At 50.0% G+C, this 20,620-nt stretch overlaps 1 long non-coding RNA gene across 1 annotated transcript; it reads right to left on the bottom strand.

Moving 5' to 3' along the window:
* Nucleotides 1-9,217: 9,217 nt before the first annotated feature.
* LOC122452550 lies at nucleotides 9,218-19,689 on the bottom strand. The gene is made up of 3 exons (XR_006272744.1): nucleotides 19,288-19,689; nucleotides 10,290-10,378; nucleotides 9,218-9,725 (listed from the first exon to the last, which is right to left on the bottom strand). It is a non-coding gene; the product is annotated as an uncharacterized LOC122452550 (long non-coding RNA).
* Nucleotides 19,690-20,620: the final 931 nt, after the last annotated feature.

Genomic DNA, 20,620 nt, shown 5'->3' with positions numbered 1-20,620 from the left:
GACTCTTTACGACCCCATGGACCACAGCACGCCAGGCCTCCCTGTCCATCACCAACTCCCGGAGTTTACTCAAACCCATGTCCATCACGTCAGTGATGCCATCCAACCATCTCATCCTCTGTCGTCCCCTTCTCCTGCCTTCAATCTTTCCCAGCATCAGGGTCTTTTCCAATGAGTCAGTTCTTTGCATCAGGCGGCCAAAGTACTGGAGTTTCAGCTTCAGCATCAGTCCTTCCAGTGAACACTCAGGCCCTCTTCAGCCCTTCTGAGAGTTTTGAGAGAACCAGAGCCCCGTCTCAGCGCCTCACATCGTGCCCCTGAAGAGGGGGCTGCTCAGATGGTCACCCCCTCCGCCAAGGTCATCACTGGTCTCAGCCCAGGGACGACGGGATCGACCTTCCACTCCAGGGCCCATCACGACCCCCGGCCAGGCTGGCCGCCTTGCTCTCATGTATTCGTGGCCCCTCGTGGGTCCCCAACAGAAGTGGCAAAGACTCAGTGAGGCCCTCTGACAAGCCTGACCTCCTCGTGCTCAGTCTGGGGATCTGAAAATGCTCATTTACTCCAAAGGTGTCTGTAGACAGTGTTCACTCTGGGCCCCAGAAGGTACCTGAGGTGCAGCAGGACAGACCCCACCCGCTGGGTGAGCTGACCCAGGACTCAGCACCCAGGGTCCCATGCGCCCCCTGGAAACAGGGAGACGCCCTCGACAAAGACTGCAGGGGCAACATGAGGGCAAAGGCCCAGAGGGGGCGGGGAGCCGGGCCTAGCGGCGGGGGAGGGGGGGAGAGGGGGTGGGAGCTGGGCCTGGGGCGTGGGAGTCTGCAGGGGCAGGCCGAGGAGTGGCGGGTGGGGTGGGGGTGGGTCCCCCGGGTCTGCGCGCAGCCTCTGGGGCGAGGGGCCCCCAGAGGACTTGACCTCCCCCTCCCCACTCGCAGAACTGTCCTTCTCTGTCCCTGACCACCCCCTGGTGGAGGTGACTGGCTCCTCACCCGGCAGACAGACAGAGTGTATGCCCGCAGGGACCAGCTCCACGCTTCCCCCCCCCTTTCCTTCCTGGACCATCTCTGGGCACCTTACGCATCCCGCTGAGCAGGTGCAGGGGCCCCGTCAGCCTCCAGCCTGTTCAGGTCGAGGGTGTGGTCACGGCATGTTCTCTACTTTGGCCGCAGAGTTCTGACCCGGGGAGGTCCGATCAAATCCAGAAAGTTACAGTGCAGGGTCGGCTTCCAATACATAGAACAGCAGAGTTCATGTCTCCATAGTGACCACTGGCTGTTAAGATGAACGTGAATGTATTTTTTTTATTGCAGAAATTCAGGGAGCAGTGTTCTTTAATTAAAAAAGATCCGCTCACTCCAGAGTGTGAACTAGCAGTTTATTAAACCTTCTTTGTTGACACATTTCTCTGGAGCCATCATGCACTTTATTTCTATTTAAAGTTAACAAATGCAAACCAGGGTGGGATGGCATATTCGGAAAATTGCAGAAACCCATTTCTAGCACAGCATCTCTATACCTCTCTCACACACACTCATCTCCAAACACACATGGGCCCCTAGGAAATAGAAATGCATTTTTCTTGCAAATTCCTGGTTTGTTTAAAGTTCAAAGTTGATTGACACATGCTTTCAGTTAATGAAGGTAATTACAAAGAATAACAATTCCAAACAGATCTGTTCAGTGTTAACAATCTCGTCCTGCCACGAAGATTACATCGAGGCCCGTCAGACACACAAGTTTTTTTTTGCCACCAATCTTGCGGACACATGTGTGTAAGACAAGAAACAGATTAATAAGCATCAACACTTTCTTCTACACACTTGCTGAAAAGAATAAAAGCTGCCGGCTCTGAGGGAAATGATACCACGGTAGATGTTTCTCCATTTGGCCTCCAAAAACCAGCCCCGCAGGCCTCTCAGGACGGACAGACGTGCTCGTCAACCTCTGCTGCTTGCCCTCTGCGGGGTGGACAAGCCTCGCAGACCCGCCGGCGCTCCCACCGTCTTGCCTGAGACTTTGGACTTGCTGCCCCGCTTTTACTGCAAATCTCTACTGGATCATTTGGAGAAGAAACAGCCCAAACGGAAGGTTTGTTTCTGCTCCAAATGATTAGTACTTGTTGAGTATCTATTATCTGGTAAAGACCCATCCAGATAAAACTCAGGGACCTTGGGGAAGACTGACCAGGTATTTAGAGATAAATCATGACTCCAGCCTTTGGGAAATGTGGATACATATGGAAAAGTTCTGTGATTACAATTACACCGCCAGGCGGGTGTAGCTCTAACTTCAAACACCAGGATTATAAAAGAAGGTTCCACCACATTTAGTTTTATCCTGCAAACATGCTGGGTAAATGAATATTACCCCTAACACACCAAAGAGTGGATTTTCCACTTGACTTTTTTACTGCCTCATATAAATAGCAGGTAAAATGAAAAGGGATGGACAAAGTATTGAAACAATCACATTGTATACAGCATGAGCTTTGTTACTATATCATAATTGTGGGGCCTTTTATTCGAAAGCTGGTTAGGATTTAGGGTCATGTTTTTTATAGCAAAGGGGGCATAGAATTGTAGCCAGTCAGCAGTCTGATCTCAGCCCGTTCATGAGTATACCGTGACTATGTTTGCTTTTCTGTGACATGGGGTGTTACGAGGCCTGGCTGACGCGCCAGACGATGGCAAAATAAATAAATAGCACACACGTGAGACAAAAGGTCGCAGTCACACTGCTCTCAGGAACCTGCATTTTTACGTTTAAAAACAAAGACAAGCCTCTTGGTCTATATTTAGAAGTCAGAAGTGGGCTATTTAAAAATTAATTTTTTCCCATTTCTGTGATCCCGTGTTAATGAGAGAGTGGGTTTATGGGTCTCCCAACGTCTCTTAGAAAAAAAGCACCCTCTGATCTGTGCAGAAGAGCCTCAGGGCCACGTGGAGGCTGGGGGTGCCTTCAGAAATGTCCTATCTCAACAGCATGAAACTCAACTAGCAAGTATTTCTTCCAAAGGGTTTTGATTTCTTGGTTTTGCCCATATTCTGCAACTGCTCTAGAAGGACTGAAGCTCTAGATGTCTCTAAATGATCTGAGTGTTGTTCCATCACTCACTTGGAGATTTCTTATTAAGACATATTTAGATGAGATCATGGACCTAGTATTCCAGGTTCCTATGCAATATAGTTTTTCCGGTAGTCATGTGTGGATGTGAGAGTTGGACTATAAAGAAGTCTGGGACTGAAGAATTGATGCTTTTGAACTGTGGTGTTGGAGAAGACTCTTGAGAGTCCCTAGGACTGCAAGGAGATCCAACCAGTCCATCCTAAAGGAGATCAGTCCTGAATACTCATTGGAAGGACTGATGTTGAAGCTGAAACTCCAATACTTTGGCCAACTGACGCGAAGAGCTGACTCATCGGAAAAGATCCTGATGCTGAGAAAGATTGAAGGCTAGAGGAGAAGGAGGCAAGAGAGGATAAGATAGTTGGATGGCATCACCAACTCAATGGGCGTGAGTTTGAGCAAAGTCTGGGAGATAGCGAAGGACAGGGAAGTCTGGCGTACTGCGGTCCACAGAGTCCCAAAGAGCCGGACACGACTTAGCGACTGAACAACAATAAGATGTGATCAGAACAAACAACGTGAAATCATCTCATTCATTTCTGACTTCAAAGGTTCAACTCACTTTCTCAGCATGAACCTGTCTGCGCAGCAGGCGGTAACCCTGAAGCCACACTGACCAGAGAGCTGTATTTTGTATTTCAGAAGCATGATGACCTACTTACATTTGGTATATAATATCATTTCTGCTGGTAGCAGGTGAAAAGTTAAGTGATCACACAAACCTGTATTGTATCGATCAGTTATAAGAGGAAAGAAAAAACCTGGGAGAAGTCTTGGTGTGTCTCCTCCACATATTAACAGGGCAATGGGAACTAACTCTTTTTAGAAAAGGATTAAAAAAAACGGCTCAGTGTCTCAGAAACACTTGTAATGTCATCTTTCACCTTCAGGCCAGTTTTAGTGCTGTACTGATGGTCCTGAGCAGAGAGATTACTAGCTAGGAATTTGTCATTAAAACCTTACCAGCACTGTATTTCAACACATCCAAGATGCCGCGGTAAGATGACTCACAATTCTGTGATCCCCTGAGAAAGAACAAAATCTGGTGGTGAAATCACATCATGCTTCCAACTGTCTGAGACATCTGACCCCACAGATGTGAAAATGGTAAGACACACGCATCTTAGAACCTAGGAAATGTGACACCTCTAAACTCATCATGAAACACGGTCAGTCCTCTGTCTCAGTCTGAAGTGAAATCATTGCCCATGTGCTCACCTGACTTGGCATCCTTGCCTCCTGAACCTGTCTGTCCTCTGACTTTCTCGTCTTTCCATTCAGACCCTCGGGACTTCTCACCTGCCGCTTCAAAGTGCTTGCCCTTTCCAGATCAGTGCAGACCAGGAGAAAGGGAAACGCCCTGCAGGGGCCCAGGGCAGGGTGAGCGGCGCTGCAAGGAGGGGAGAGGTCGGGAGAGTCTCTGGGGGCCTGGGCTGGGCGGAGGGTGGGAGGGAGCAGGGAGCCGGCAGACCCTGGGGTGTGGTTGCAGGAAGCAGGTGGTGGGCAGAGTCGACAACGAGGCCGCCAGTCTCACGGTGGCACCAGGGGCTGGGACGCTGGTTGGAGCCAGGCCGTGGCGTCGAACACCCACAGAGCTTTGGCTCGGATTCCATGGGTGAGAGACAGGGCGACCTAATAGAAGAGAAACTGGAAGGTCTGGAAAGAGAACATCCAGGGGCATGAGACCAGCCCTGGGAGGGCTGGCACACGCCATCCGGGAGTCCTGGCTTTGCTGTCTGACCAGAGGGGCCCCTAGGCGGGCAGGTGCCAGTTATCTGAAAGTTACCTGGAGGAAGTGTGGGTTTCTTGGGTGACTGACCGGGTCCTAGCACTTGATTCTACAAATATTTCCTCATAATCTGTGTTCTATTTCATTGTATTTAATTTAATTCTTTTCATTTTTTTGGCCGAGCCACGATGTAGGAGACATCTTCCCTGATCAGGAATTGAGCCTGTGCCCCTGCGTCGGGAGCATGGAGTCTTAACCACGGGACCGCCGGGGAGTCCATGCCCAGAATCTTAGACTCGGGATCGTAGGAAAGATAAGTGAAAGTGAAAGTCTCTCAGTCATGTCCGACTCTTTGCGACCCCACGGATTATAGAGTCCATGGGATTCTCCAGGTCACAGCACTGGAGTGAGTAACCATTCCCTTCTCCAGGGGATCTTCCCAACCCAGGGATTGAACCAGAGGTTCCCGCATTGCAGGCGGATTCTTTGCCAGGCGGGCCACCAGGGAAGCCCCGTTTTCTAGAAAACAGAACTAAGGATCAGTTTTCTGGAAAAGTGTCAGAGCAAATGAGCACTGGCTGTCTGTCACAGGCTAACTGGTCCCTGCGGCCTCGTGGCTGGAATGAGATTCCGTGAGGTCCGAGCTTTGACCTTGCAGTGATTCAAATCGACTCAACATTTTACAGACCGATATCTTAATTTTTAGCTGCGCTTGGACTGACCCGAAGCAAAATGTGGGAAAGGGAAGCTTGTCGCGTGTGCCAGCCCCCAGCACGGCTTGTGGGAGGCTGAGGGTCCCCTTCTCTCCGACGGGAGGTGTCCTCAGGGCTCGGACCTGGTCCATGGCCCCGCGCAGAGACAAGAGGGCTCATCTTTGAAACCAGACGAGTCTTATGACACGCAGTAAAGCTGCTCAGCTTCTAGAAGTTTCCATGTCCCCTTCTGGCAAGGTCAAATGACATAGCTTGGCACTGCCTGGGTGCCTTCCAGCTCCCACAACACAAAAGTCAAGAAACAAGAGCTAGATGGGGACTTCCCTGGCGGCCCAGCGGTCAAGACTCTGCACTTCCATTGCAGGGGGGACGCAGGTTCTATCCTTGGGAGGGCAACTAAGTTTCCACGAGCCCTGTGGTGTGGCCAAAAACTAAAACTAAAAAAAAAAAAAAGAAACGAATCCTGGTTAGCTAATGAAGAATACGATGCTTTGTCCACTTTAAAATGCTTATGTTTCTAAAAGGCTTTTACAAATATTGAATTATTTTAAAGACTTACCTAAGTGGTCTGCGAAAATTGGAAGCGTTTCTGCCCATCTTGAAATGTATAAGATGGAAGGTGAAAACCTTCCCTCACCACCCCCACAGTCCCCGACTCTGCAGTGTAGGAAGAAAATCCATTATTATTTACGCGTCATTTCTCATCCGATGTCCCGTAGTGTGGTCAGCACAGCAGACTCCCGCAGTCCGGCGGGCAGGCTTCCAGGCCTCTTCAGCACAGGGCAGGTGGCCTTGTCTCTCCGTATTCACAGGCTCCCAGCGCCCTTCTGACTCACCGAGAGCCGCCTCTCCCGTTTGAGCACACGAGCAACACCTCATCGTATTCTGCTCATCCACACGCTCAGTTACTCATTCAACAAGTGTGTATCAAGTACCTGCGATGTACATTTAGGTTGTCTGTGGTGGTTTACTGTCATGATGAATGCTTACCCTGACACGTGTAGTCTTGTATACTTCTGTGTGCTTATTTCTACAGACTGGATTCTCCAAAATGGAACTTCTAGCTTTAAATGTGCATGCCTTCTGAAGTTTGAGAGGTACTGACAAATTGCCCCCACAAAAAGGAGACATCAGTTCCTACTCCCACCAGCAGTTTCCTGATCTGATAGGTAAAAAAAAAAAAAAATTACCTAATCTGTCTTTCCGTGGTCACTAGTGGAAATGAGATTTTTTTTTCTCCCCTTTATGCTTATGATTCACTTCTATGAATTTTCAAGTCCTTGACCCATTTTCTAGAAGCTTTTTTTAAATTTTACTTCTATTTATTTATTTTAAAATTAATTTAGTTTTACTTATTTTAAATTTTACATTTATCTATTTTTAAATTTTATTTTATTTACTTTTTAAAATTTCGGCTGCGCTGGGTCTTGCTTGTGGTATGAGGGCTTAGTCACCCTATGGTATATGGGATCTTAACTCCCCAACCAGGGATTGAACCCATGTCCCCTGTTTGGAAAGGCAGGTTCTTTAAAAAACAAACAAAAAACCCACTTTTTATTTTGTATTGGAATATAGCTGATTAACAATGTTATGATCGTTTTAGGTGAACAGTGAAGGGATTCAGTCACACATATACATGGATCCATTCACCCCCAAATTCCCCTCCCATCCAGGCCGCCACATAACACGGAGCAGAGTTCCCTGTTGGAAGGCGAACTCTTAACCACTGGGCCAGCAGGCAGGTCCTTCTAGGAGTTTTAAGGGGCTGCCAGTCTTCTCAATGGCAAGCTGGCCCAGAGGCGGCGGACCTCTCTGTGTCTCCCTGAAGGCACTGCCCGTGTTTAAGGCGACCCAGGAACACCACGCAGCTTCGGAAAAGTGGGGGGTCCTGTTACCCAGCTCGGGTTCTCTCTTTATGACCTGAGTCACCTTGCAGATACTCTGAAGTCCCAACCTGTCCACGTTGGTGCCAGCAGTCTTGGAGTCGAGGATGGAAACGGACAAGAGGCCTGGGTACGGGAGCCAGAGTCTTCTCCTGGACCTGCCCAGTGGTCACATCAGGTGGTCGTGGCTCCTGATCAATGCCGTCATGACAACTAACAGTTACTGGGTCTCTGGGCGCCCCATCTGAAACATCTTTGCCCCCTGTCGAGCACCACCCCGCCTACCCAGTTTTTCTCCACAGCATTTCCCACCTGGGCGTCTGTTCCCATTTCCTTGTTTATTTCCGTCTGTCTCACGGCCGCGTGAGCCCCACTGAAGATGCTTGGATCAGAATAGAACCCCATGACTGTAAATTATCTCATCTGATCTCTCCAACAACCGTGTGATGGAGGTATTACTATCACCTCCAGTTCACACAAGAGGAAAACGAATCCAGAATCAATTTAGGAACACGATCAAGTTTGTGTAGCTGGTACAGGGCGGGCCTGAGAGTGGGACATTGTAATGCTGCTTCTAAAGAGAAAGGAAACTGAAGCTCCCCCAACACCCCCTACCCCCTCACAGCCCAAATGCTAATTAGTGGAAATGTAGCCATTTGCAAAAGGGCCATGAGATGGCTCTAAAGCTAGGATTTATTTGTTAATAACTTTCTGATTTCCATGTATCTACATACCCAACCCTGCATATTTAACTAGTTCCCAGAAGTGATGATTTACACGCTAGTCTATTTGGGAAAAGGGGCCACTCAGCCCAGTGTTGCGATCGGCCCTGGTGGCTCAGTTAAGAGTCTGCCTGCGATGTGGGAGACCTGGGTTCAATCCCTGGGTTGGGAAGATTCCCTGGAGGCGGAAATGACAACCCACTCCAGCATTCTTGTCTGGAGACTCCTGTGGACAGAGGAGCCTGGCGGGCTGCAGTCCATGGGGTTGCTAAAGAGTCGGACACGATTGAGCGACTCACACACACACACACACTCCAGTGTTGATGGTCTTCTTTGCTAAATCACAGGAAGCAGAGAGCTGTTTCATTCCTTTTTTTTTTTTTTTAATCATATTGTGCTGGACTCTTTTTTTTTTTTGGCCTCACTGTCTGGCATGTGAGATCTTAATTCCCTGACCAAGGATCAAATCCGCACCCCCTGCATTGGAAGCACTGGAGTTTCTCATACCTTTTTGATATACAACTTTCAGAGCAATCAGCGTTTTGTGCACATTCAACAAATATGTGTGGAAAGGAATCTTGTTCCCAGTGGAACTGGCCATTGTAATGAAAACCTTAATTTCAAACTAGCACAGGGAGATTCTCCCTTAGTAAACTGAACTTTCACACTAGCGTCACCTGGGCTTCACACTCACAGATTCTGATTTCATGGGCCTGGGGTGCCTCTGGGCCCCTGGGGTTTATAAAATCTCCCAGGGATTCAGAGGACAACCAGGGAGGAGAAGCGCTGAAAGACAGCTCCTCCGACGAAGGCTGCACACTCGTCAAAAGGTGATATTTGGGCAAAAATACGCACTGAACAGAACTCTTCCAGAATCACCCAATCTGCAGGCCCCTCGGAAGAAAATAGACCAAACCAGCTCAGAAGGGATCCTGCCAGCAGCTCTCCTCAACACGAAGGAACACCCAAACCTTAGGGACTTGTGAACACAGAGGAACCCTTCTGTTTTACTCTGTTTATTTTTAATTGAAGGATAATTGCTTTACAACATTGGCTTGATGTCTCGCTCCAGGGAGATTAGCTTGCCTTTTTGGAAGTCCGGGGTCTTCTGCTGTCATGTAGAAGCTGCTCTGTAGGCGCTGTTTCATGTTTTGATGAGTTTTTGATGTGTTTACGTGAAGGCAAGCGATCTCCCCATCTTACTCCTCGACCACCTTCTTTCGCTCTCCGCAAGGCATCCTTTTGTTTTTCTAGAGCAGGAATCTGCAGACATTTTAGTGCCCAAGAGGGACTGTTTTCAGCTTCGCAGCAGTGACCCCCTGCCCCAGGATAGCCCCAAATCTGCCCGGACCGCGTGGATGGGGAAGTGCGGCGTGTCCCAGCAGAACTCCCTCCATGGACATTAAAACATGAATTCCACGCAACTCTCACATCACAGAATACTATCTTGATTTTTTTCAACCATTTAAAAGTGCAACCCATCCTCAGCAAGGAGGCCAGACAAGAACACGCAGGGAGGCCTCGTCTGGGCGCCGTTTGGAATCCTCTGCTGCAGAAGAACATAGTCAGAAATGAACACGGGAAATATGCAAGCTGTAGATCATCCTACTCAAGACACAACGCAGGGAACTGATGGCACCCATCCCCTCCTCCATTCCCGCCCTCCCGGGACGCCCCAACTAGACTCCTTCTCAAACTGTAGGCAGCCTTGAGACGCTGGGGTATCTTGGGTGGGCTTGCTTTTAGTCCCGTTCTTACTGGGGAAATTTCAGGCTGCAGAAGAGGCGGGCCCTCAGGATGGGGTGGCTCGAACCAGAGCTTTAATAACCCAACCCCAGAGCCCACGGCTGCCCTACCTGGAGGCGGGTTTTACTGTCCTTGGGTCATAAAAATACCAGCTCCAGGTCCCCACGGGAACGGTTTACAGTTGATTTACACAAAAACAGGCCTATTAAATACGAGTCCCAAAGATTTGGGGAGCTCGGAGACATGAAAACTGGAGGGAGATGAAGTGAGTCCCATGCTGGGCGGCCCTCTCCCCAAGGGGACGCCCGGAGGGGCGCCGGCCACGGAGGCTGGGAGGCGAGGCTGCCAGCAGGAACTGCGTGCTCACCTGGCTTCGGAAGCAAATCTCTCTCGGTTATTCGTCAGCGCGAGGGGCCAGGCTTCATGCATCACACACAGCCCTGGGTAAGAGAAACACTGAAAAGAGAAATAATTCCCTTTGGAGAATTTTCAAAAAAAAAAAAAGATTGTGGAGAAGAGAGAGGTGTTTATCATGGATGAAACAGAATCACAGCCGCATGGATGGACCCAGAGATTATCCTACTAAGTGAAGTGAGTCAGACAGAGGAAGGCAAACATCGTAACGTATCACTTATGTATGGAATCTAAAAATTACACAAATGAACTTATTTGCAAAACAGACACAAACACAGAAAACAAACTTATGGTTCCCAAAGGGGAAAGGGATGGGGAAGGATAAGTTAGGAGCTGGGGATTGATACACACACCTATAGATAAAACAGAGGAGCCACAAGGACCTGCTGCATAGCAGAGGGAACTCTGCTCAGTATTCTGTAATAATGTAAATGGGAAAAGAACTTGAAAAAGCATAGATCTAGGTGTATGCATGACTAAATTGCTTTGCTATACTCCTGAGACTCATACAACATTGTTAATCAATTTTACTGCACTATAAGATAAAATTTTAAGAAATAATGATAAGAAGTATTTTGCCTTCATCCATGTTAAAAAAGAGGAAGAGAGAACCCACTTGGAGCTGGATTCTTCTTGTCTTTGGGGAAGAAAAGAAGATCAAGGAGATGGAGGAGGGCGGGGTAAGGAGACGTGGAGGAGAAAAACCCAGGAGGCGGCATTTGCACGGTGAGGGGGGGTGGTCCCTCAGGGGCCTGCAAGGGCGACCCCTGGGGCACAGCCCAGCACGCTTCTGCTCCCTGAAACCCCAGCCCCCAGCAGGCTCTGCCGTGGCGGCCGTCATAAACATGTTTTATGAGCCACACTGCTGGCTGCAGCCTCACCTTCCCCAGAACAAAGACCAGTGTCCAACAGCAGTGACAGCGAGATGACCGGCCTGACCCTCACCTCGCTGATGGGCTTTGCATGTTAAAGCTCGGCAGGTCGGAGAGGCAGGGCCCAGAGTCCATTTTTGCAGCAACACTGATGCCTTTCCCAGGCTCACGGGCGAGTTTTCCAACTACACACACAAAAATGAAACCCGCAGACAGCACTGAAGAGAGGCCCCAGGATGATTGCTGGAACACCAAAAGCTGCTTCTCATTAAAGCAGAGAATTAGTGGGAACGTTTAAATGGAGAACTTAGGGGAGAAGGGAGATGCTGAAAGCTTCGTAGAAATAATTCTATGTGAGAAAAAGCAGAGCCGTCCGCCAAGGCCCTCTTTGCTGACCTGGTCCAAGCCCCGGCTTCCCCGCTGTCCTGATCACAGTGATTCAAATGTCCTCGACTGCACTGATTTCTTAAGAGTAGTCAAAAAGGTGACCGAATATTTTTAGCATTTCATGAAAGAAAGTGAAAGTGTTAGTCACTCAGCCTCGTCTGACTCTTTGCCACCCGATGGACTGTAGCCCACCAGGCTCCTTTGTCCATGGGGATTCTCCAGGCGAGAGTTCTCGGGGGAGGGTGGGTTGCCATGCCCTCCTCCAAGGGATCTTCCCAATCCAGGGGTCGAACCCAGGTCTCCTGATTGCAGGTGGATTCTTTATCATCTGAGCCACCAGGGTGAGTCTAATCCCAGGTCAGCGTCTCCACTCCATGGTTCTGGGGAAAGATGTCCCCAGTTTCATTGTTTTTCTTCCTTCAGTCTGTGAATCAAGTTTTATTAGTAGTAGTAACAGCATTGTTATTATTATTATTTTGGCCCTACCCGCAGCTTGTGGGATCTTAGTTCCCCAACCAGGGCTTGAACCCGGGCCCTTAGCAGTGAAGGCACCAAGTCCTAAGCACTGGACCGCCAGGGAATTCTCGGGATCAAAATTTTTCAAACATTAGCTAGATTCTTGGGCAAATACAGGAATCAAGTTTTGTTTGGGGGAGGGGGCAGAAGGTTAATAGTGAGTTATGAGGATGGTTGAGGGGAGTGCAAACGTCCACACAAAGCCCGGAGTTTAACCGGGGGATCGGATATGACGTGTAAGAAAAACAAGAGCTCAAGTTGTCTTTAACTGACTTTGAAGTCAGGTAGATCCACGTTCAAGCCCTGCGTCTACCACTTAGCTGCGCAGCCTGGAGCAAGTTCCTCTCACTGCCTTGCCCGTCTCCTCACCTGTAAGTTTACAGGGACAGAATCTTCTGTGTGTGAGGGTTAGATGAGACCATACACTAAGCCCCGCGGACAGCGCCTGACGACTGCACAGTTGGTGGGGCTCATTCACTCAGTCGTGTCAGACTCTTTGCGACCCCATGGACATGCACACCAGGCCTCCCTGTCCTTCACTACTTCCCAGCATGTCCATCGAGTCAGTGATGCCATCCAACCCTCTCATCCTCTGCCGCCCTCTCCTCCTTCTGCCTTCGATCTTTCCCAGCATCAGGGTCTTTTCCAATGAGCCGGCTCTTCACATCAGGTGGCCACAGTATTGGAGCTTCAGCTTCAGCATCAGTCCTTCCAATGGATATTCCGGGTTGATCTCCTTTAGGATGGGCTGGTTGGATCTCCTCACTGTCCAAGCAAGTGATGCACAGTGACATGGTATGGTGATGTCTCAATAAACGAGAGCTCCTGGGATTGCACCATCATCAGGGACATTTTCTTCTCGGACTCTGTCACCATCGGCGTCTCTGCATTCCCACTTATTTACTCAGTTCTCTGGAAAACCCATGCAGATGCTAAATAGCAGGAAAGCATTGCCTGGCTTCCATGCCAGCTGAATAGACTCAAGGATGAAAACTGCCAGGAATTCCCCCACTGGTTTTAACATCTCTGGATGTCTCCTTCTGTTTTCCTTCACCAGGAAAAAGATGAAGCTGTCCATCAGCGCCCTCGGTGGAGGCCAGTCCCACCTGTGCACGGCGGTCAGGCTCACAGGGCCCTGGGAAAGTGAGCCAGAACCCCCCAGGGGTGCGTGTGTACACACTCAGCGTCCGTAAAATACAGCACCGCGTTATTTCTGCTGGCCTCGGGGTATAAAGAATGGATATAAAATGCCACAGGAGAACTTTTTGAGAGTGTTTGGAGATATTTCTTTTCACAATATTAAGAACAAAAAGACGTTGACATTTTTTACTGCTCCTTTCATCTTTATAGTTATTTTGAAGTCAGGGCTTCAAGTCCAAGACCAAGGAGCCAGGCAGGCAGGTTCACCTAGGCCTGTGAGATGCTGCCATCTCGTGGCCAATATGAGCACTACAGAGGGACGCTGACTGCCCTTTGTCCATCGGTTCAGTTCAGTTCAGTCGCTCAGTCGTGTCCGACTCTGTGACTCCATGGACTGCAGCACGCCAGGCCTCCCTGTCCATCACCAACTCCAGTTCACTCAAACTCATGTCCATTGAGTCGGTGATGCCATCAAACCATCTCATCCTCTGTCGTCCCCTTCTCCTCCTGCCCTCAATCTTTCCCAGCATCAGGGTTTTTTCCAAGAGTCAGTTCCTTTCATCAGGTGGCCAAAGTATTGGAGTTTCAGCTTCAGCATCAGTCCTTCCAATGAATACTCAGGGTTGATTTCCTTTAGGGTGGACTGGTTGGATCTCCTTGCAGTCCAAGGGACTCTCAAGAGTCTTCCCCAACACCACAGTTCAAAAGCATCAGTTCTTCAGCGCCTAGCTTTCTTTATAGTCCAACTCTCACATCCATCAAGTTTCAGGTTATTTGGCAAACCTGTGACCTGCGCTTCACCAATACTGCCACTAATTGTATAGACTGCTCGGGCCTCGAGTAAATCTTCACCTTCCTGGGTAAGGAAGGGACTAATGAGCCATAACAAACTCCCAGAACGTTTAGGCTGAAGGCTGAGGGCTTTTTTAGTGGGTTTGTTTCGGATGCATGTTTGAGCAGAAAGAAAAAAAAAAAGAAAATCCAGCCTTAATTTATTTTTTTGCCCCACCTCATAGCATATGGCTTTTTCTTTCTTTTCTTCCTTCTTTTTCTTTCATTCTTTTTCACAGCATATGGCTATCCCAGTGGCAAACAGTGGGAAAGAATTCCCCGGCAATGCAGGAGACTCGGGAAACAAGGGTTCGATCCCTGGATTGGGAAGATCCCCTGAAGGACAGCGTGGCAACCCACTCCAGTATTCTTGCCGGGAAAATCTCATGGACAGAGGAGTCTGGTGGGCCACAGTCCACGGGTCACAAAGAGTCGGACACGACCGAGGTAACCAAGCACCCAGTCACGGCACATGGGGTACTTGTTCCCAGATCAGGTATTGAACCCAGGCCCCCGGCGTTGGAAGCTCAGAGTCTTAACCACTGGACCACCAGGGAAGTCCCAGAAAATCCAGGCTTTTACTCTATAAACATTGACAGTAGAAGCACAGATCCACTCTTTCGAGGTTTGACAGGCAGGCACACTCTGTGTGAATTCTGTGACTTCGCAGGAAAAGCAACGCAAACCCTGAAGATGCATCAATATGTGTGACCAGCGGGGCACAGATGATTGGCTCCAGGCCTGGACAGCCCGCCGGGAGCTCTCCACCTGGCGTCCCCCGCGGCCCCCACAGCAGCCCCGCCAGCTCTGTTCTGCCTTCCCAGCGGCTCGCGGGGCTGCGGTCACCCGGCCACGAGGTGAGGACTCGGAACCGGGGCTCCGTCCTCCCAGAGGCGGACAGCCCTGCATCCCGTGGGCTGCCGGGTCTTCCCAGCCGCAGACTGTGCTGTCACGGCACAGCTACTCAACACGGCCAGGAGCGGGCGAGCGGGTGAGTGAGCGAGCCCTCTGGCAGGAGACGCCAGGCCTCCCTGTCCTTCACCATCTCTCCAAGTTTGTCCAAGTTCGTGTTCATTGCATCGGTGATGCCATCCAGCCATCTCATCCTCTGACACCCTCTTCTCCTTCTGCCCTCAATCCTTCCCAGCACCAGGGACTTTTCCAGTGAGTCAGCTATTCGAGTCAGATCACCAGTCCACTTAGTGAGATTCAAAAGCGTACATGATTCCATCAGACGTACAAAATGACTTGTCCCACTCGCCAGTGTCCGAGTGGCCCTTCCTTCCGGGTCATGCAACGAGACGGCATTTTTCATCTCCTTTGCAGTGAATGCGACCAGCAACCAAATTCTGGCCCGTGGAAGCTCTACGTCCAGGCCTGGCCGATGAAAACCTCCCCTCCTTTTCTCTCCCCTCAGCAGGCTGAAAAGAGGGAGCTCTGAGAACCTAAAGGAGAGTGGGGTGCCCAACGGGTCAGGGCTGGAACCCCTGAGTGGCTGCGTAAAGCAGAGTCCTGCTTCCCCCCACTAGACTGCAAGAGCGTGAGAAATCAAGGCGGATGTTATGCAGGCCACACAATCTGAGGGTTGTCTGTTAGCAGTGAGTCCACCCAGACCAATGAGACGCCACGGCAGTCCTTTTGAAGTCATAAACTCAGCCTTTTCTGTACGAGAAAGACGTCCTGCGTTGCTGTCATTTTAAGTTAAAGCTCCCATGACTGAATAAAGAACTCAAGCTTTATGCTTATAATTAATTCACACCCTCATGGGACAGTCTTTATTAAATCAGAGAAACTTAAAGAAAGCTGATTCTCTCTCTCTTCCTTCTTCTGAGATTTTCACTGAATGAACCCAAAGGAGAAAGCGTGTTCCCCGAGGTGGTGTGGACGGCTGAAGCATCTGTCCACGTTTACGGCTGCCCACAAGCTCAGGTGCATTGCATGAACTCACCATCTGCCGTCTACCTGGAGACCCAGGCCTCCGACTCTGACTCAGCTGCGTGAGCCACGCTCGACTTCTCCCATGACATGTCGACCCACAGGATGGGGGGTGAGGGGACAAAGCAGGGGGGTGGGTGGCTGTGTTCACACTGATGGAACCCCCCCCACACACACACCTGCGGTGGGGGCCCTCCAGGTCACCTTGGAAACGCAGGCACACACGGGACAGGTTTACATCGGAGCCGCTCCGTAACACACGCGCACAGTGGAGCGTGCGCGTGCCCACCTGCCTCCCTGGAAGGCTTCAAGGCTTCTACTGACACGTCTTTCCCTTTCTAACTGTTCTGATAAGGAGCTCCTGCTCAATGCGGCTACCCGCCTCTAACCTCAGGTCATCTGCCTACAGGGGCCCTCGTCTTGGATTAGAATCAAAATGCAGCTGAGAGGAGAAACCTCACAGAGAGAAACTTTGTCCATTAACGCACAGGCTCCTAAAACTCAAATACAATACTGCCATTTGACATCCCATCCTAACAACTTTCTGAGAAAATACACAGCTGCGGATGGTTCAGAAATTTTGTCAGAAAAGAAAATGAAGAAGGATTTGCCTGATTAAAACCAATAGGATGCTCCGCTTTTGTTTTTGTTTTTTTGCCACTAAAGACAGAGACTGATAAGACTCTGGACTCCAAGTTTGTGATGTCTGATGCCTTGTCTTGGTTCTTTAAAAATAAGAGAAGGAATTTCCTGGCGGTCCAGGATTCGGTGCTTTCACTGCTGGGGACTGGGTTCCATCCCTGGTGGGGAACTAAGAGCCCACAGGCCAGGAAGAACGGCCAAAGAAATAAAGAATAAGTAAAACAGGTATACAAGAAGACGGGGCTGGTGAAGGGAGCGTGAAAGAGGCAGTCTTGGAGATGCGGCACCGACAGCCGGCTGCCCCTGACCTGCGAAGGCTCAGCTCTTACATTCAGCCTCCCCTCTGCACCTGCCAGACCCCCTCCCGGGCAGCACCTGTGTCTGCCCGAGGAAGGAGGTCTAACCTGCTGGCTTCCTGCCCACCTTATCGGGAAACTACGTTTGCCTTCCCTCAGCTAATTCCTTTCCATTTCCAGCCCACTTTGCTGTTCAGTCGCCCAGTCGTGTCTGACTCTCATCAACCCCACGGACTGCAGCATGCCAGGCCTCCCTGTCCTTCACCATCTCTCCAAATTTGTCCAAGTTCATGTTCATTGCATCGGTGATGCCATCCAGCCACCTCATCCTCTGACACCCTCTTCTTCTGCCCTCAATCTTTCCCAGCATCAGGGACTTTTCCAGTGAGTCAGCTATTCGAGTCAGATCACCAGTCCACTTAGTGAGACTCAAAAGCGTACATGATTCCATCAGACGTACAAAATGACCTGTCCCACCATTATCCTTTGATGCTTCGTTTGTGATAGCAAAAGATGGAAACGACCCAAATGTCAATTTATGAGGAAAATGTTGTTAGCTAAATTTTGGCTCAAACAGAGGGCTTCCATACAGCCATAAAATGGAATCAGGAAGCTCTTTGTGAATTTTGAGATGATTTCCAGGATCCTGTTACATGAACAAAGTTGAGTGTCTACAGAATGCACCAATTGATTTAAAAAAGAGAAAAATTAAAACATGCATGGATTTGCTTAAATGCATAAAATATTTACAGGAAGACCCATAAGAAATTGAAAATCTGGGTGACTGGGGTAAGGGTGGGAAGAGGGCTTTTTAATCAGATGTTATTTGGTGCCTTTTGGACTTAGAACCTGGTGAGTGAGTTGCTTCATCAGAAAATAAATTAGATTTAACACCTTCATTGGTGACAGGGTAAGAGGTTTTGTCCCGAGACTGAACACAGTGACCACACAGACACGGCCCCCACCCACCAGGAGCCTGAGACAGAATCAACTCTGAGTGACAGGAGGGGTCCCAAGGGCCCCCCAAAAGGAGGCTCAGAGCAGGGGGAGGGGTTGCCCCGGGTCACATGGCCTCCCGCCCGCAATGCTGACCTCTGGCCTCTGGCCTGCGGCCCCTCTGGACTCGCCGGCGTCCACGTGCCATGAATGGGTCCAGGCCCATTTTCTTTCCATGACAAGCCGACCTGTTCTGCTTCGTCCTCCTGAAGGAAAGCAGCCAACGGGTGTCCGAGCAGGAGCTGGCTTCGTCTCCGCAGGAGTGAGAGGAGATGCGGTGAAGGAGACGCAGTACCTGCCGCCGCCAGAGCTGAAGGCCCCGCAGCCGAGAGCCTGCGGGCGCACGAGGGCGTCCCGGGCGCCTCCCGGGGCTCGGGGACCCCGCGGCTGGCTTCCCGCAACGCCCCTGCCGCCCTCAGGCCTCGGGGAAGATCTAAACTAATTAGGATTTTTATTCCACCCCTGCATCATCGGGGGGAGGAGCTCCTCAGTGTGAGAAATGGGCTGTTGGCTGTGTTCACAGTATGCGCGGCCCTTCGCCTGGGGTCTCCTGACATCAGCCCCTCACGTCCCTGGAGAAAACGGACTTTCCGGGCTGCGCCGCCACGGCCTGCAGGGCCCGAGCAGAAGAAGACCTGCTCCTGTGCTCCGAACGAAGACACTTCGGTGGTGTCTATAAAAAGCACTTAACAGGAAAGGATCCGTGAAATATAAAATAGTAAATGAGAAAAGCCACGTGCAGCGTGCTGCCAAAACCTCCTGTGTGCGTAAAAAGGCCCGCCTTATTATTCACCACGTTTCAGAGCAGTTACTATTTCTGTGCAGTAAGGACGGCAGGTGATATTTATTTTTTTTACTGTCTCGATTTATCTTACATTTTTTTTTTAATCTTACATTTTTACAAAAGACTTTCTTATATTTTCATGATCAGACCAGAAAAAACTCGATCCTTAGAAAAACGTATTCGCATTCATCATACTCTGGAAGGCGAGATGTGCGGGTCATAAAGTTTAGCAAGACATTCAGCAGCTCCAGGAGGCTGAATCCAAGATATTCCATTTGCTAGAGCCCTGCACCCCTGTGGGTGAGAGCTCTCAACATTCTCGTGAGGACACGGTCCGTGGCGGGGACTCCTGGGCAGCTGTGGTCAGTGGCTCCCCCACACCCTGTCCCCTGGACACCCTGTTCCCTGGAAGTGGGAACAGTGGCCGGCCTGACCCCCAGAGAGGAGGCCTTGTGGCCGTTCTGGCCCTCTGGATGGACCGAGACCCGCCGGGGGACCAGTAAGAGGACAATGCTGACAGACAGTAAACGACATGTCGACACAGCCTCTTACCTGTCTTTACTGACTGTTGTCCCAACCCGCTTTTCCGTCCTCCTCTTCCCTCTTCTCTGCAGATCTGAGTGCTGGGGCTAAGGGGCTTCTGCTGGTTCCCAGGACCCTCAGCAGAGCTGGGCAGCCCCAAGCCCAGCGGCTCCTGGACGTCCCGCCCGCACGAGTCGCGAGCCTGGAGCAAGCACTGCAGACCACGGTACAGGAGGAACTTGCAAGCTGGCGGCTGGGGGAGGCCCTGTCTAGGCGCCGTGGTGGGTGGAGTGCGAGGAGGCCGCCGGGAAGAAGCAGAAAGTGTGGGGAGGGAAGAGGTGGAATAGGACAAAAGTTTAAAAAACTTAGCCTTGTCTCTGGATGTTGGCCTCTGCTTATTTACCCTTCAGTTCAGTTCAGTTCAGCTGCTTAGTCGTATCCGACCCTTTGCGACCCCATGGACTATAGCACACCAGGCTTCCCTGTCCATCACCAACTCCCAGAGTTTACCAAACTCACGTCCATTGAGTCGGTGATACCATCCAACTATCTCATCCTCTGTCATCCCCTTCTCCTCCTGCCCTCAATCTTTCCCAGCACCAGGGTCTTTTCCAGTGACTCAGTTCTTCCCATCAGGTGGCCAAAATATTGGAGTTTCAGCTTCAGCCTCAGTCCTTCCAATGAATATTCAGGACTGATTTCCTTTAGGATGGACTGGTTGGATCTCCTTGCAGCCCAAGGGACTCTCAAGAGTCTTCTCCAACACCACAGTTCAAAAGCATCAATTCTTCGGCTATAAAGCATCAATTCTTGGACTATAAAGAAAGCTGAGCGCCGAAGAATTTACCCTTCGCTTCTGTACAAAACTTGACAATTTAATAATTATTGTTGTTCTGTTGTTGGTATATGTTCATGAACTTACAAGTAGAAAACAAAATTTTTGAGCCTGGAAGGACTAATCCATAGAAAAGTATGTATAGTAAAAATTAAAGTATTTTTAAAAAATTTTTAAAAAATCGACAATTTAGAAACACTTGGATTCTATCAAATAAGACAGAACAAAATGAAGTCCTGTCCTGGTTGTCTGTCTTTTCACTCTAGTGCTTCGCCCATTTTCTGATTTTGGGGGTGTGCCTCCCTGTGATCACACTGCCTAGGGACACAGAAGCCAGCAACGGGGACTCCCCTGGTGCCCAGTGGCCAAGACCCCACTCTCCTGAGGCAGTTCGGGTTTGATCCCTAATCAGGGAACTGGATCCCACAGACCCCAATCAAGACCGGAGATCTTCGTGCCACAGCTAAGGCCCAGAGCGGCCAAATTAATCAATATTAAAAAAAAAAAAAAGCAGTGGCAGCCAGCACC

This window comes from Cervus canadensis, chromosome 13 (assembly GCF_019320065.1).
Source record: "Cervus canadensis isolate Bull #8, Minnesota chromosome 13, ASM1932006v1, whole genome shotgun sequence".
In the NCBI taxonomy this organism is placed as follows: domain Eukaryota; kingdom Metazoa; phylum Chordata; class Mammalia; order Artiodactyla; family Cervidae; genus Cervus; species Cervus canadensis.
This window is presented reverse-complemented; position numbering and strand designations above follow the sequence as displayed.